Genomic DNA, 18,956 nt, shown 5'->3' on the forward strand with positions numbered 1-18,956 from the left:
AGAAATTTGACTCAGGATGAATCTTTCCTTGGGTCTCACTCATGTTTGATTATTTGGATGAGATTTTGAACTTAGACTTTAAAGTTGATGCTGGAACGAGTTAAGATTTGGGGGGGCCATTGAAATGTAATGATTATATTTTGAATATGAGGAGGATGTGAATTTTGGGGGCCAGGAGCAGAATGAATGAATGTTTATATACCCCCCAAAATCCATGTGTTGAAATCCTAACCCCTAATGTGATGGTATTAGGACATGGGGGCCTTTGGGAAATAATTAGGTCATGAAGGTAAAATGAAAAATAGGTAAAGTAGACTTCACCAATTTTTTAAATGCCTGATTTTCAAAGTCACTCCTAGGGCAATTAATAGACTACCATAGACTTGGAGAAAAAATTGCTCAATACATACATATATATGACAAAGGAGTTACATGCAAAAAATAAAATTAAAAAATTACAATTTAATAACATGAAGACAAACAGCTCCCAATAAAAACTGGCAAAATAGCTGAACAGAAACTATACAAAAGAAGCTATACAAGTGCTAATAACCGTATAAACAGCAGCTGATCATCCTTAGTCATCAGGGATGACAGTTGGATACCACTACACACCTACTAGAATGGTTAAAATAAAAAACAAACAACAAAAATAACTGAAAAAACAATGTATTGACAAGAAGCTGGAACACCCAGAATACTTAAACACTCTTGGCAATAACGTAAAATGGGTCAAGCACTTTGCAACACAGTTTGATAGTTTCTTATAATTACATACACTAACACTTGCATGATCCAGCAATTCCACTCCTATTTACACAAGAGAAATAAAAACATATATTCACACATAGGTTTGTACACAAATTTTCATAGGGGCTTACTCTTATTAGCAAAAAAGTGAAGCAACACAAATGTGTAACAATGGGTAAATTAATAAGCAAATGGTGGTATATACATATGTCAATGGAATACTATTCATCAATAAAAAGGAATAAACTACTGACACATGCAAGAGTATAAATAAATCCCAAAACCATGCTGAGAAAGAGAAGACAAAACAGAAGCCAGATGCAACATAATTCATAGTGCGTGTTTCCATTTATTTGAAATTCTATAAAAGTCAAATCTAATCAATAGTGATATAAACCAAATCACTGCTTGCTTAGAGCCAAGGAATGGAGTTTTGGGGTTGTGCAAGTGTGTTGGAGAAAAGGTATTAACTAAAATGGGCCTCAAGGGAACTTTCCTGGGTTATGAAAAATCCCTATATGTTGATTTTGGTGGTGGTTACATGAGTTATATAAGTGTATACATTTATCAAAATTTACCAAGTTCTACATTTAAAATGGTCAAATTTTAATGTATGTAAATTACACATCACTAAGATTGAATCACAAAAAAAAAAAAGAAACCCAAACAAAACCAAACCTGTATTTAAAGAAAAATTTATTGAAATAAAAGGTCATATTAAAAACGTCTATTGGGTTTCTGGAATAATTGATTTGAAATTCTGAACTCTATGACATAACATAGTAAAGCTATTACAATTTAAAAATAAAGACAAGAATTCCCAAGGCTTACACACTAAAAAACCAAAGTAAGAAAATAATACTGGAATCAGACCTCTCAAAGTCAACATACAAAGTAAGGCAGTAGTGGAACTGCATTTTTAAGAAACTCAGGAAAAGGTGTGATCCAAGGATATTATAGTCATCTGAGATACTGCTCAACTATCAAGGCCACAGATAATGAGTTTACACCTGAGAGGCTCAGGCTGTTCTCATAGGTCTTTCTGGAGGAAACTACCAGGAGATGATCATCATCCAACCAAGAGATAATGTGAATATTTTTTGCGAACCAACTGATGGTGAACATTCAGTACATGTAATTACACGTGTAAAACTGAAACAAGGATGAAGCAAAGGGTGAAAGACTAGTATGCAAATAAGATATCACAATGTAAAATGAATTCAACTTTTAAAATAAAAAAAGTGAAAATATGAAAAATAAAATAAGTTCACTGATTATTCGAATGGGAGTGAAAAAAAAGTAAACATTTAAAACTGACAAACCACACACACTAATAATTAAATTCTAAACACTTTTTTTGGAGTCATCACTGTTGCTTTTTAAGTAGAATCATGCCAATTATGTATGAGAAACAGGGAAGAAATCAGGATTTGTGTGTGAAAAAATAAATAAAAAGAAAAGAAAAGAAAAAAATGAAATAAAATAACTGACAAACCAAATAATAAAAGGAATGTAAGAACAATAAAGGGTTATAAAAGGCAAATTTAAAAAAGAATTTCTAGAACAAACAAAATAAAATCAACCCTTTCATTGTACTAAAATAAACATTTTTTCAAAGAGCAAAGAAAATTATGCGATAAAAACACTCATATTTTAAGTTCCCAGAAACAGTCAGTGTTAACTAGAATTCTTTCCACTCTCCTCCTCGCCACACTCTCTCTTCTTCTCATTCTCTCTCATCCATTCTCTCTCTCCATTTGTATTTTTAATACAAACTTGGATTGTTGGATTGTATTTTCATTTACTATTTCATCATGAGCATTGTCTATGCCAGTGAATGTTCACACACACACACCAAAATGACCTTAATGGGTTCTTATATATTCCACGTAATGGATGAGTTGATATGTTTGTACTTCTGAAATCTTGCTAGCCTATTCCGTATTTATAATCAAGCATGCATCTATTTATTCAATCATTTAATATAGATTTATAGGATGTCTAGTGCATATAATGCATGTATGAGCTGGATAGATGTTTCTCTGCCCTCCTAGGAGGGCAGTTAAAACAAATAATTATATGTGAGATTAATGTGGAAGTTGAGAGAGATGTAGGAGGACAGTTTAAGGGGATTCATCTCAATCTTGAGATGAGGTCTAGGCCTCACTTAGACACGCCTTTGGAAGGAAGTGAAGTTTAAATGAGGTCTGAGCAAAGTGAAGTGAACCTGGGAATAAGAAATGGGGACCTTTTGGTTATATTTTTTTAACATCTCCATCTTTCTATCAAAGTTAAAGGTAACATTTTTCTTCGACTTTTCGTCCTCTCTTAACTAGACTACATATTTACTTTTTATTTCTAGTAGCCTTTAAGATTTTATAAAACATATTGAACCTTTTTTTTTCTCTCTAATTATAGTGTCTTAACTCCTCCTTGTGTTAATATAAAGTATCTAACTTTTCTTGTTTCCATCTCTGTTGCCCATCCTTTATCAGTTTTGTTGTTATGAACTGGATGGACCTTTGGATTCAGATTTTATTAACAATAGAACTGATTTAGACATTTACTATATATTACAAACATTTTAATGACTGTTAAATATGTGTAACTGGTGGTGGACTTATTTCATAACTCAACTTGTCCATTTTTGAGTTTGTTATGTTGACTAGTGTTTTTGTTGACTGGACTATTTCAAATGTTTTTCTTTCCCCAGAAAAGTGATATTCTTGTCAATATTTATAAATACCTTTCTCATAATGTTTTTAAGGGGTATTATAGTAATTTAATAAAAAAAAAAGAAGTCAGTATGTTTTGGCAAGATTTATTCTAAAGAAATGAAAGTATTAACATTAATAATCAGCTTACATTCCACTTATATGAAATGTCCAGAATAAGCAAATCTATGGAGACAAAAAATAGATTAGTGGGTGCCTGCGGCTGTGGGACTGGGGAGATGAGGTGTGAGGCGAAGTGATAGGGGTTTCTTTCTGGGGTAATAAAAGACTTACAAAATGCATTATGGTGATGGACGCACAACTTTATAAATATACCAGAAGTCATTGAATTGTACACCTTTAATTAGTGAATCATGTGGTTTGTAAATTATATCTCACTAAAGCTGTAAAGAAAGAATCAGCTTATTCTTTTCAGTGTTCAGTAGTCTATTATATGCTGAAATTTATTTTCTTTTCCTAAAACCAGAGGCATCATTTGCTCATCTGCAGGCTTTTAGCATCCCTCTTCACCGTGGTTTCAGACTCACAGTAGGAACTGGATAAAGGTCATAGCATCAATAAGCATCTCACTCTGACCTAGCTGGATATGGATTTAAAAATAATTTCCAATATTCACTCTTTGGAGTTCTACTTTGCTTTTATCTGTTTCTGATATCTGATGTTATGCCCTCCCCATACTGTTTTACCCCTTAGCCAAATAAGCTATTTTGAATGGGTCTGGTCAGCTAATTCATGTTCTTGTATAAAGTTTGACACTATGACCCCCAGGAAACACCACATTCTACAGAAACTTTATCATAATGGTAAAAACCCTTAAGCCAAAGAGCAGAAGTTCTAATGATGGAATTTAAGGCAATAGAGGAGACTGGAGAAGGATTTGGGACGATAAAGAGATTTTTCAAGTACACTGGAATCAGGACACATGTGGGTCTGCACGCCATGCTTCCCGCTGCAGCTGGCTCTTGAATGCCCCGGGTTTGCACTTCCACCTTCTGTGTTATAATTCTGGGGGTCCTTAAGGCTGGTATTTCTCCAGGGATTTCCTCTTGCCTCACTTGGGTAGCTAAATGACATCTTTATATTTAGCTTGGTTTTCATCCTCTCCCTCATGGTCTTCTTCCCTACAAACTATAGAAGGAAGATGTTTAAGACCAGTGCTATGAAGAAAGTAACAAGTTCAAATAATTGTTTTCTTAATTTATCTTACTTTATTGAAACTTTTTGTGAACTTTGGCATTTTTTCTTCTCTTTATCTAAAATACTGCTAAAAATACTAAAAATTTGGGCAAGACATTTATGAAGCCTTAGAAAGAAATGCAACCAGAGGAAACATGATTTTAAAGAAGATCACCTGTACGCATATTCTTCTGGGAACTTTTCTTAGCAACTAGAGAAGGAGAACAAAAAGCCATATACGGACATATTTAAAGTAACTTAGCACCACTCACCAGCATCTGGAGGCCTGTGGAAATGAAATGGACATGGATGACATTTCACAGTGAGCATCAGCCAGAAGGAAAACTTTGCCTCCTTGGTTGCTCAATGAACGAAGATAGATTCTAGGGCTTTAGAAGAGCCCTTGATGGCCCTACCATTCACTGTCCCCAGACCCCGATCCAGTAATTAGGGCTGTATCGATACAAGCCCTCATTGATAATAATCAAATAATTCTTTGGAGAAAAATGATACTTTTATCCCAGATTATCCCAGGTTTAACAACACTGACAATTGAGTCTTTAGCTATTTTTGGTTTATCTTAACATACCTTTGTTGTGACACCTTGGTTGTAACATAGCTTCCTTTTTCCTCTTCTTGCGTCAGTGGAAATGGAAATTCATCATCCTTTTGTTTTCACTGTTGTTTATTGTGGAGATACAAATTAAATATCTCCCTGTTCCGTTTACCTTTGTCATTTTATTTTAGGTGAGTCATGAGAAACTCTCTTAGAATTTCATCTCTACCTCAACCAGTCGAGTTTAAAACTGTAGGTCACATTCAGTGCCAAATACTGATGGGCTCATCTCCCAGTGCTTCCGTGGTTAGTCTCTGCATTTCTAACTCACACTAAACGAATAGTCCCTCCATGTTTTCTTAGTCTTTCTCTCTCTAACTTGCACATAACTCCTTCTGTATTGACAAAATTTGTTTTGACTTCAGACGAAGAAACTTTTCTTTGTTTCTGCTGCCCTTTTGCAGCTTTTCAGGGAGGCACAAGTGTCAGCTGTTGAGGCAGTTTTTAATTATTGACTCATCAGCCTTGGCTTTCCCTGGGGAAAGGGAATCTGCTTTTTCACACTTGTGTTATTGAGAGCAATGTCTAAGATATGATAAATAAATAACAGCACATGATGAATGTCTGATCCTCTGTAGCCACAAGAGGAAACTTCTGTCAAAGCAGCCATGCTTCTTTCTCCTTTTAACAAGGCACCGTCACTATAGCAGCCACTGCTGCTGCTGTGGAACAGTAAGCAGGTGCTTAAAGCACCCATTTTTTTCTATGTTTGGGAAAAGAGGGTGGCAGGCTTAATAAATCCTAAGTTGTGGGGCTTGTCTATTTTCATCTTTTCTCTGGCCCATTTTCAAGGGAGAAGAACAGACGTGAGATTTCCTCTCTGGAGACCTAGATGCATGTCCTTGCTTCCTCATTGTGGTTCTCCTAGCAACCCGCTGTCTCTCTCTGATCTTCAGTTTTCTTATTTACAAAACAGAAATATTACTTCACTCTGCCTACACAACATCATTGTTATGAGACCTTGATGAAATGATATGCATGAAAAACATAAAGTTATAAATGTTTGTTAGCATCATTACTAGGAGGTATTTTTTCCTCTTTCATTCATTTTTTTCATTTGACAAATATTTAATGTAGGGTCTCTGAAAGCTGGGGCTTTGTTTTGCTTACCGCTGCATCCTCAGGACCTAAACCAGCCCCTGACACATGGTGAACACTCATTAACTATTTGGGAGGTAAGTGGATGAAAGACTACAGAATGAGTTAAGCATCCACCATACAGTTACTGCGCCTGATACTGGCTAATATGAAAGTGAATGAAACAGGCAAACCTCTGCCTTTCTGGGAGATATAGTTTCATAGAAAATATAGAGTGCTTAGAGCCAAGTAACTGAGTTTCCCCTCAAGTTAGACAGTACTAGAAGGAAAAGGAGAAACGAAAAGAATACCACAAAATTTAGGTCTAAAATTAAGTGAACATTTGAAGCTGGCAAAGCCATTTTGAGGATCCAGCTTTTCTCATTTATGTTCCACATGCTCCTCCTCAGTGACCTTCTTCTACCCTCTTATGGTTAATTCTGTTTTTCCTGTTTTCAAACCCTTCTTATGAAAATATATGATTTTCATACTAATGCAATTCTCAAATTAGTTTTCTTGGAGATGTCAATATTTGTTTCAAGTAGTTTGTGGAGTTTGGTGTTTAATAACTCTGGAAAACACTTGGTTAAATAATATTAAACAGGATGCCATTAAATCTATACATGAGTTTGGTAAGAATTCACATCTGTGAATGATTAAGTCTATGTATGAATATGTATATCTCTCTATTTACATACATTTGTTTAATTTCATTCAGCTATATTTTGTAGCTTTCACGTAGTATATGAGTCTTGCACTATGCTTCTTAAATTTTTTAAGAATGTTGTGTTTTAAGTTTTTTTTAATATTTTTAAAATTAAATTTCAAATAGCTTGTTACTACTATATAGAAATACAATTGATTTTTGTATTGATATTTTACCTTCTAACTTTAACAAACTTACATATTTCTAGCAGTTTTTGTAGGTTTTTTGGGATTTTCTATGCAGGTAATCATATTATCTAAGAATAAAGAAAATGTGTTTCTTTCTTTTCAATAAATATGTCTTATATCTTCTTATCTTACTTTATTTTATTGATTCAAGACAGCTAGTTCAATGCAGAATAAAATTAGTGGGAGTGGGCGTTATAGGATGTTTTATCCTTAAGTATGATGCTAGTTGTGGGCTTTTCATAGATGCCCTTTGTCAAAATGAGGAAGCTTTCTACTATTCCCAGTTTGCTGAAAGTTTTTAATTATTATAGAATTTATTATTTTATTATTAATTATTAGTGTTAATGATTTATTTATTACTTATAACTATTATTATTTATTATCATTTTATTAATTGTGGAGGAACTATTGGATTGTGCCAGTGCTATTCTGCAGCTAATGAGATGACAATATGAATTTTTAAAATTCTGTTAATATGTCAATTACATTGATTTTTTTTTTTTCTTGAATGTTAAATCAATTTTGCTTTTCTGGAATAAGCCCTGTTTTTTCATAATATATTATCATTTTATATATTGTTGAATTCAATTTACAAATATGTTTTTAAAAGTTTGGTGTCTATGCTTATGAGAGATAATGGTATATATAATATGTTATTTTGGGACTCTGTCAAGCTTTGATATCAGTATTTTGTTTGCCTAATAAAACAACTTGGTACGTGATTCCTCTTCTACTTTCTTATAATTGTGTAAGATTGGTAGCATTACGTTCTTAAATGTTTGATAAAATTCATCACTGAAGCAATCTGGACCTGGAAATTTCTTTGTGGGAGGAATTTTGATAAGTAATTGAATTATTTTAATGAGAATCTGAGTCTTCAGATTTTGTTTTATCTTGTACCACTTTTTGTAGTTATAAAATTTCAAGTAATTTACCCATTTTTTCTGAGTTGTCAAATTTAGTGGAATAAAATTGTTCATAATATGGGTATTCCCTTAATACCATTTAATATCTCTACATCTGTTCTGATATACCATATTTCATTGCTGATACAATATTGGTAATTCCTCTTTCTCTCTCACTGTCTCACAACTTAAGGATATAGTCTTTCTGTTGACACCTTCAAAGAAACAACTTTCAACTTTATAATTTTATCTTATATTTTCGTTTACTATTTCATGGATATCTGTTTTAAGCTTTATTACTTCCTTGTTTCTAATTATTTTATATTTACTTTGCTCTCCTTCTATCTTTTTAAGGTGTACCTATGGATCACTGATAGTAGACCTCTGTTTTCAAATATAAACCTTTAATGCTATAAAGTTTCCGCTTAACTTCTCTTAACTTAATCCCAGTCATTTTGGTTATTTAATATTTTCATTATCATTAGGTAAAACTAATTTCTAATATTTCTTGTGATTCCTTGGCCCTTTATGGCTATGTAGATATCTTATTGTTACTAATTTGCAATTTAATTGTATTGTGACCTAAGGACGTTGTCAATTGTTTAGACATATTGAAACTTTCAAAACTTTTGCCATATTGAAACTTATTCTATAGCCTAGAGTGTAGTCTAGTTTGGTGAACACACAAAGTACACTTGAGAGAGGGATGTTGAAAATTTTAACTAAATGTATGGATTTTTCCATTATTCTTTTTAGTTCAGTTAATATTCACATCATGTATTTTAAAACTATTATTAGCCGTATACACTTTATGATTGGTATATCTTCCTGAAAGTTAACATATTCATCATTATGAAATGCCCTTTTTCCCTGTAATACTCTGTCTTGAAGTCTGCCTTATATGGTATTAATATACCCACTCCACCTGTCTCATGCTTACTGCTAGCATAGAATTTAACATAGCAACTCCAGCTGTCATATCTTATACTTATTGCTAACACTATATTTTTTCATTCATTTTTTTCCAACCTCTCTTCTTCTTTACTTTCTTCATTAAGACTTTTTTAATATTATTTTTTCAGAGCACTTTAAATTTCACAGAAAATGTAAGAGGAAGGTACAGATTTACACCCTGCCTCCACCATGCATATGCTTCCCATCGTCCACAACACTCACCACAGAGATACACTGATTAATATTGCATTGTCTCAATGGACCACGGTTTATTTATCCATTCACCTACTGAGGGAAATCTTGGTTGCTTCCAAGTTTGGGCAATTATACATAAAACTGCTATAAACATCCACATGCAGGTTTTTGTGTGGACATGTTTTCAACTATAATACTTTGGGTAAATACCAAGGAGAGTCATTGAAGGATATTAAGATAAGACTATGTTTAGTTTTGTAAGGAAACGCCAAACTGTCTTCCAAAGTTACTGTACCAATTTACTTTCCCACCTGTAATGCTTGAGGGTTCCTGATGCGTCACATCATCAGCATTTGATGTTGTCAGTGTTCCCGATTTTGCCTACTCTGTAGGTATGTAGTGCTATCTCATTTTTTAATCAAGTTGTTTGCTTTCTTACTGTTGAGCTTTAAGAATTGTTTGTATATTTTGCATAACAGTCCTTTATCAGATGTGTCTTTTGCCAACATTTTTTTCCCAATCTGTGATTCATCTTCTCATTCTCTTGATAATTGTTTTATGCAGAGCAGAAGTTTTAAATTTTAATGTAGTTGAGCTTATCAGTTATTTTTTTTTATGGATCTCTTGTTTTATCTAAAAAGCCATTGCTATAACCAGAGTTATTGAGGTTTTCTCTTATGTGACCTTCTCTGAATTTGATAGTTTTGTATTTTACAAATAGGTTGTGATTCATTTTGAGTCATTTTTTTGAAGAGTGTAAGGTCTATGTCTAGATTTTTTGTTTGTTTGTTTGCATGTTGATGTCCAGGTGTTCTAGCACTATTTGTTGAAAAGTCTACCTTTGCTCCATTGTATTTCCTTTTCTCCTTCATTATTGAAATGGTTATTCTGGGTCTTTTGCCACTTCATATAAACTTTAGAATAAATTTGTCAATATTCGCAAAGTAACTTGCTGGGATTTGGGCTGGCATTATTTTGAATCTATACATCAAGTTAGGAAGAAGAGACATCTTGACAATTAGAGTATCCCCATTCATGAACATGGCATACTTTTCCATTTATTGAGTTATTCTTTTATTTAATTCATCATAGTGTTGTAGTTTTTCTCATATAGATCTTGTACATATATTTTTAGATTTATACATAAGAACTTAATTTTTTTGGATACTAATGTAAATGATATCGTGTCTTTAATTTCAATATCCACTTGTTAATTGCTGGTGTATAGAAAGGAAATCGACTTTTGTATATTAGCTTCTTATCTTGCAACATTGCTATAATTGTATGTTAGTTCTAGTAGTAATTTTGTCACTTCTTTCAGAATTTCTCTGTGGGTAATTATGTTATTTGTAAGCAAAGATAGTCTTATTTCTTCCCTCCAGATGTTTATCCATTTTATCTTCTTTTATCACCTTATTCCATTAGCAAGGACTTCCCATACAATTTTGAAAGGGGGTAGTGAGATGGGATATCTTTGCCTTGTACCTGATGTTACTAGGAAAGCTTCAAGTTTTCCATCATTACGTATGGTGTAGGTTTGTTGTAGACATTATCAGGTTTAGAAAAATTCCCTTTATTCCTAGATTACAGAAAATTTTTACTGATGAATAGGTGTTTAATTGTGTCCTATGCTTTTTCTACATCTATGGATAGAATCACATGTTTTCTACTATAGCCAGTTCATGTGATGGATTACATTGATTTTCAACTTTTGAAAAAGTTTTGCATATTTGCCATAAATACCACTTGGTTATGTTGTGTCATTATTTTTATACATTGTTGGATTCAATTTGCTAATTTTTTTGATAATTTGTATATCTATATTTACGAGATATTGGTTTGTAGTTTTCTTTTCTTGTGTGTCTTTTTCTGCTTTTAGTGTTAGGATAATGCTGGCCTCACAGAATGAGTTAGTGCTACCTCTGCTTGTATGCTCTGAAAGAGAGTTTAGAGAATGGCCACAATTTTTTTCTTAAATGTTTGGTAGAATTCACCAGTGAACCCATCTGGGCCTAGTGCTTTCATAAAATGAGCCAATGACTTAAAAATCAAGATCTGTCTCTCTGTCTCTCTCTCTCTCTCTCTCTCTCTCTCTCTCTTTCTCTCCTTCTCTCCATATATATATATATATATATATATATATATATATATATATATATATATCCGACGTGCCAAAAAAAGTATACAATAGACACTTTGGTCAACTTTGCTCAAGCAGTAGTTTGCCATAATCAGAAGGGTCTGGACGCTGATGGTAACCATTTTGAGCACCTCTTGTAATTGCAGAAGTCAAATGTGACTTGTATTCATCTTTTGTTATTGGTATATATTGAATATTACAATTTTAGTAGTTTTTTCATTTCTTAAAATGTGTATGTGTTTTCTTGATACCGTGTGTGTGTGTGTGTGTGTGTGTGTGTGTGTGTGTGTGTGTGTAAAACTTCTAACATTTCTTGCAAAGAAAGTCTACTGGCAACAAATTCCCACAATTTTAGTCTGAGAAGGACTTTATCTTTCCTTCATTTTTGAAGGATAACTTTGTAGGATGCAAAAGTTTAGGTTGTTGCTTTCTTTTCTTTCAACACTTTAATAGTTTGTTCTACTCTCTTCTTGCTTGCTTGGTTTCTGAGGAGAATTCAGATATATTTCTTATTTTTGTTCTTCTATATGTAAGGTGTCTCCCCTACCTAGGGCTTTTTTTATTTCTGTTTTTGTTGTTTTACAATTTGAAAATGATAGGCCTAGATGTCGGGGTTTTTTGTTTGCTTTTTTGTTTATTTGTTTCTTTTGTTTTGTGTTTTAATTAAAGTCTATTGGGGTGACAATTATTAGTAATGTTACATAGGTTTCAGGTGTACAATTCTGTGATATATCATCTATATGTCACATTGTGTGTTATCCAGCCAGAGTCCATCACCATATATTTGATCCCTTTTGCTCTCATCTACCACCCCCTCCCCACCCTCTGGTAACCACTAAACTATTGTCTGTGTCTAGAGTTTCTGTTTCTTCATTTGTTTGTCTTGTTCCTTTGTTGCTTTCAGTTTATATACCACATAGCAGTGAAATCATATGGTTCTCAAATTTTTCTCTCTGACTTAGTTTGCTTAGCATTATAATCTCAAGATCCATCCATATTGTCGCAAAAGACATTATTTCATCGTTTCTTATGGCAGAATAGTACCACAACTCCTTTTTCCAATCATCTATTGAAGGACACTTTGGTTGTTTCCATGTTTTGCTTTTTTGGCATTAATCCTGCTTAGTATTCTCTGAGCTTCCTGGATCTCTGGAGTGGTGTTTGACATTAATCTAGAGTAATCATCAGCCATTATTATTTCAAACATTTCTTCTGTTCCTGTCTCTTTCTTTTCCTCTGGTATTTCCATTACATGTATGTTCAAACTTTTGTAGGTGTTTTACAGTCCTTGGATAGTCTTTTTTTTTTTTTTTTTCAGTCTTTATTTTCTTTGCTTTGCAGTTTTGGAAGTTTTTGTTGAGATATCCTCAAGATTAGAGATTTTTTTTCTGAATCTGTGTCCAGTCTACTCATAAGCCATTCTTTATTTCTATTTTATGGCTATTGTTTTTTTTTTGTTGTTGCTGTTTGTTTTTTGCTGTTTGTTTTTTATCTCTTGCATTTCTTTTAGGTTCTTTCTTAGGATTTTCATCTCTCTGCACATATTGCCCATCTGTTTTTGCATATATTCTACTTTATGCATAAGCGCCCTTTGCATTTTATAATCATAGTTCTTTCAAATAACTGGTCTAATAATTCCAACATCATTCTCATGTCTGGTTCTGATGCTTGTTTTGTCTCTTCAAATTTTATCTTATGCATTTTGTGCGTTTTGGTATGTCTTGTAATTTTTTCATAATAGACAAACATAATGTACTATGTGAAAGAAACTGCTATAAGTAAGCCTTCAGTAATGTGGTGGTGAGGTGTGTAGGGTAGGGAAATTTTCTATATTTTTATGATTAGAGCTCAATCTTTTAATGAGCCTATGCCTCTGGACTATAAACTTTACAAGTGTTTTTCAGGGTTTGTTTGTTTTTCTGTTTGTTGTTGTTGCTTTTTTTTTTTCCCTCCCCTTAGGTGAGACAGGATGACTAGAGTAGGCTGGCGAGGGTATTTCTGCCCATCCACATAGAAAGCTTGAGCTGACTGGAGTTGGATATTTTCCTTCTCCATGTCAGTTAGGCTGTGGTAAAGCTCCAGCAGGTTAGGTTCTGGTTAACTAGTTCCTCCTGAGGGCAGACCTTGTTAAGAACAGAGTTCTCTAATTATTTCAAAATGGTTCCTTTTTGCCTTTCTCTACCAGATGCCTGAGGGGGTAGTACTACATATTTACTGTGGGAATCTGGTTGAGCTCCTGGAGATAAATTGCACAGTATTGAGGAGTTCCCCTATGACTGGGTCCTCTCACAGCTTTTAACTCTTGGGATTGCCCATTGAGCTTCCAGTAATTCTTCAATTATAGTTCAAGTTTCTCTACCCCAGTGCTGGTTCCCGAAGCCATTTCCACTTGTGAGTCTCCACTCCAGTAAGTTGTGATTTTCTGTGTTTGCCTTTCTCTCTAGTCGTGGTGGCAGCAGTTTGCTCTGTGTCCTCACCTCTCTTATGGATTTAGAGGAGTTTGTTGTTCAGTCTGTTCAGCTTTTTATGTGTTGTTGTGATGGAGAGGCAACTTCCAAGCTCCTTACATGAGGAACCAGAAACCGTTACTCCTAATTTGTTTTTTAATGCATCATTTCTACTCCCATACACTCATGCTGTCATTTTCTTACCTCAACATTGCTTTCAGCTATCATTTCTCTATTTTCCTTTTAAGAAAACATGTTTAAAGAGACATAGTCAGTGCCTTCCATTAGGTTCCTCCCATTTCTCCTGGGATCCACTCTAATCAGGCTTTTGCCTATAATACTTTACTGAACTTGCTCTTATCAAATTCACACAAGCCCTCTGTGTAGGTAAATCTAATGATCAATTCTTAGTTAACTTACTTGGTGTAACAGTAATACTTAACGTAATTAATCACTTTTTCCCTTTTGGAAATATTTCCTTTACTTGACTGTCAAAGTACGATACTCTCTTCTTTCCTCTTCTTCACTGGCTGCTGCTTCTCAGTCTCCTCATCTGGTTTTCCCTCATATCCCTGCATTCTAGGTAATCTAGGACTCAGTCTTTGGGCATGTACCCTTTTATATTTCTCTTATTATTTAGTGATCTTATCCAGTAACCTAGCTTTAAATAACATCTGTATACTTTGTATGTCTCCCAAATTTGTATGTAAAGACTGGTCCTCGCCTCTGAATGCTGGACTTCTTATACCCAGCACATCCATCAGGAAATAGGTATTTCAAATTTAACCTGCCACAAAACCGAACATATAATCTTCCCCTCTAAACATATTCCACCCACAGTCTTCTCCATCTCAGTTAATGGCATCCAGTTACATAGGGAACTCTGTCAGAAAATTGGTTAGGAAAGGTTGTTGCCTCTGTTACAATGTATATTCAGAATCCTCCATCATCACAACCCCTACTACAAGCTCCCTGTCCAAGAAGACATTTTCTCTTGCCTGAATTATTACCATATTCTCATAACTTGTCTCTGTTTTTCTATCTTTGCCAAATATGAATCTACTTTTAACATGCACCAAGTAGATCAGATCTGGTTACTTTTCTGCTCCAAAGTCTCTAATGGCTTTCCACTCAACTCAAAGTAAAGGTCAGAAATCTTTCATGAGCCTAGAAGTCCTATACAATTAGCCTCCCCTATTACCTATCAAATCTCATTTCCTACTACCTTTGTTTACTTGTTCTGTTCTCACTACACTGGTCTTCTTGCTGCTTTTTTTTCACATTTTAAACACACATTTGGATGCACATATTTCCTGTAATGCCTTCGTCAGATGGTTGTATGCTTTGTTTTCTGGACTCCTTCGGATATTAAATGTATTATCAGTGAGGTCTCCCATGATCATCTTATTTGTAATTAAAATCTCCCAACCTCTCTAAATCCCTTCCCTTCCTTGTTTTCTTTTAAGAACTCATCACCTCCCACCATGCTACATTCATCCATCTATTTGTCTTATCCTATCTATCTATCTATCTATCTATCTATCTATCTATCTATCATCTTCCATCCATTGACTTTTGTCTCTCCCTCACTCATTTCCATTTGTGAATAGATTTTTTATTGTTCTCTCCATACATTGCAAATGAATATGTATTATGGTCAAGTATTAATTTTTCCACACAATGTAAGGTGGACTAAAGTTTGAATACTGAAATAATTTCAGGTGTTCAATAATTAAAATAGTCATTATTTATTAAAGATTTGTAATATGCTAGCTTCTATCTCATTTAAACTTCATAGCAATCCATTGAGGTAAAACTGTTCTTCCCCAATTTTTCAAGTGAAAAAACTAAAGCAAGACAGGATAAATAATTTTCCCAAAGTCAAACAACATGTTAGCAAAGTTAGTATTTGAACCCAGGCATTCTGATTTTACAGCCAACACTCTTAGCCAGCACACTAACATTTGACATAGGTCTGCCTTTTTACCAGGGATTCTTTCTGAGTTTTACCTTTTGCTTGCTTTGCATGTATATGATAGATACTTGTGAACAAATGTCTTTATTTCTCCTGTAGATTTCAAACTATCTGAGAAAGGTCTTACCTTAATAATTGACTTTATCTTAGCATCCAGAGCAGGACCTTTTACATGGAAGAAGCTCATTAAATGTTGGATTAAGAAATATAAGCAATGTGTGACAGTTTGATGACTGATTGAAATTAAAATAGTAATTTTGCATTGTGGAAGTGTGATTCTAGAAATTCAGTGAAGCTGTCAAATTTCCATTCTTTTTATTTCAATTCATCCTTAGGATCTATTGCATGGTAGAAGTTAGAGACAATAATTTCTCAGAATTATACCAAGTTTATCTTCTTTCAAATATTGTTTAGTATACAGTTTTCAGCATTATTTCATAACAAATAAAACAGATTTATGTCAATAAAACTATAATTATTCAGATTAAGGGTTTCACAATTAAGTAATTAATGGCAAAGTACTGTTCTAGGTTTGTGAGATATACAAAGGTGACATAAATAAATTTATCTTTCAGTTACTTGAAGAAAAACTAGAATCACCAAGAAGATGGTTGTCTCTTCCTTAACACAAACTTTCTTTAAATATTATTAATCATGAAAATGGAAACTACTAAGATGTTTTGGAATTAATATTATAGAATCATCATCCCATACTTTTCTTTGGTAGGCTCTCCATTTTGAGTTATGCAATTGTGAAAGTTACTTTTTTTTTTTTTTTTTTCTATATTGGGTAGCTTTGAATTTATAGTTCTTAAAAACTCCTAAAAGGACACAACTAAAATTTTAATGGGCATTTCAGCTAAGTCTGTTTGAATTTTGCATTAGATTTCCCTTTAGCCTTGGGTAAAGCCATAAAAAAACATATACACAAAAAAAAGGCTTAAAAATGTAATCACCACACAGGAACCTTCCTAAAGTCAGCATCAAATAGAATAAAATATATTTTATTAATGATACAATTCACAAAATTACCAGCCCTGCCACTCTCTGCCCTCCAGGGATACCTCTTCCCCCTATTACGTGTACACCAGTCATTGGTGTTTGTTCTGTGCAATTTAACCTTCTGATTGCTTTGAATGCTTAATGAACTAGATTAAGTGAAATGCTGATTAGGAGTGTTGACTTCTATTGGGAAAGTGGACCAGTGAAGTCTCTGCCTGTCTTGAGGCAGAGCCCAAGGAAAATCCAGTTCTCGTTGAGGAACTAGAATCAGGAAAGGACATGCAAGCTTTATTTGTTTTCATTTCTAAAGTGAAGTTTAGTAAATAAATGGAGTCCACTTTCACAGATCCAGTCAGGCCTAGGTATGTGGGTCCCTTTCAAGGTGCAGAGGCCCGTTTTCACTTAAATTCTTTATCTCTTCCTCAATATGTATGTCTGGGACTCATGCTGAAACACAATCAATCTCTTCCCTCCTGCCTCAATTTGGTTGGAATATCCTTGTCTCAAAACTAAATAAGTTTCTTCCTCAAATTTGTCTGAAAGAAAGAGGAGCTGTACATCCCTAGGAGACTAGTCCCCAAGCCTAAGATTAGCTCCATTATGGAGCCAATACCTCACCTTTACAAAGACTCACAGCAAGGTTCTGTGGCTTCTTAGAGAGATAAAGAAAAGTGCCATTGGTTAATGTTTATCATGTTGTGAGAAATAAAATTTGATTGTGGTACTTTAATCTAGTATTTATTAAACAATGAATATTTATTAACTATTTATTTGATGTTAAAATTTGATTAGGCTTTGTGAGTGAACCCCACAAAGTCCCCACCACGCACAAACAAAGATAATTTTCTTAAGCAGTTCCTAGCCACAGTAATGTCTGGCAAACAATGATGTAATAACCAAGAAATAACCAGGTAAAATTTTAAGTAGTATTTGATATGTTAGACCTTGAGAACTAAGATGCAAAAGATAAAGCTGTGGCAATTTACAATAACAACTTTGCAATATCTAACATGAATTTTACTATTAGAATAGAAGAAATGGTCAAAATGGCATGTTGATTGTTCTGAGAATAAATTTCTACTGGCTAACTAGACCTATACAGAAAAAAAAAAAAAAATCAATTTATTAAACTTATTTAATCCCAATGAAATTATGTCTCCTTTTCAGAGGACATAAGCTAATGAGAAGATAAACTCTTGTGTCTAAGGTGTCTTAGAATGAAATAATACACTAATCTTCTTTTAGCAGACAGGAGCTTTATGAGTGTTTGTGTGGGGGCTGCTAAGTGATATACAACAGCAAAGCCACAGCTACACATGGACCTGTGTGATTGTCATGATTTCCACCCTGTTCAGAAGCTCCCTAAAGACCCAACTCTGCCCACAGCCAAGCCAAGTTTCAGAAGGAGCTTTTAACCAAGATCACATCTACTGTAAGATACATACTTGTATTTCACAATTGTAGACTGTCCACACCATGAGTTAATTCTACATTGATACAGAGGTGGGAAATTAGGGAACCATTTTCACTACTTTCACTGTTCCTTTATTCTAATACCCAAAATAAGGTGGGTTTTTCTTTCCTGTCATTTATTTAACTGTCTGGAGTTAGAAGTACTTAATTGGACTAATCATGTTCTTGTGCTTTAAAAGAATTAAATAGGCTGTTTGTAAACTACTCCAGCTGGCCCCCAAACCATTCTGAAACACTGCATTAGACAAAACAACAATTAAGTAAATGTCATGAGGCTAAATACAAGTAGAAAAAGAGTGATCTTTCTATCCTTCTACTTTATGACCTCTGACAGTATTTTTTTTTTCAATTGTTCAATCTCCAATACCTAACTACATATGTTCAGTAAACCTTTGTTGAATAAGTTACTTCATGGAAGGGAAAAACATCAAAAAAACACATAAAAGGGGAGATAATGTTATGACAGTCTTTAATATTTTCAATAATAATAGTTTACTGTATGCAAAGAACCCCACACAGTCCTAACAATTGTAGAAGATACAGTTATCTGTACTTTATAAGCTTGTTTATTTTATAGTTATACTCAGCCTTTAAGAGAAATGAGATACAAAGTCATA

This window comes from Rhinolophus sinicus, chromosome 16 (assembly GCF_057876585.1).
Source record: "Rhinolophus sinicus isolate RSI-liver-muscle chromosome 16, RSI-T2T, whole genome shotgun sequence".
Taxonomy (NCBI): Eukaryota; Metazoa; Chordata; class Mammalia; order Chiroptera; family Rhinolophidae; genus Rhinolophus; species Rhinolophus sinicus.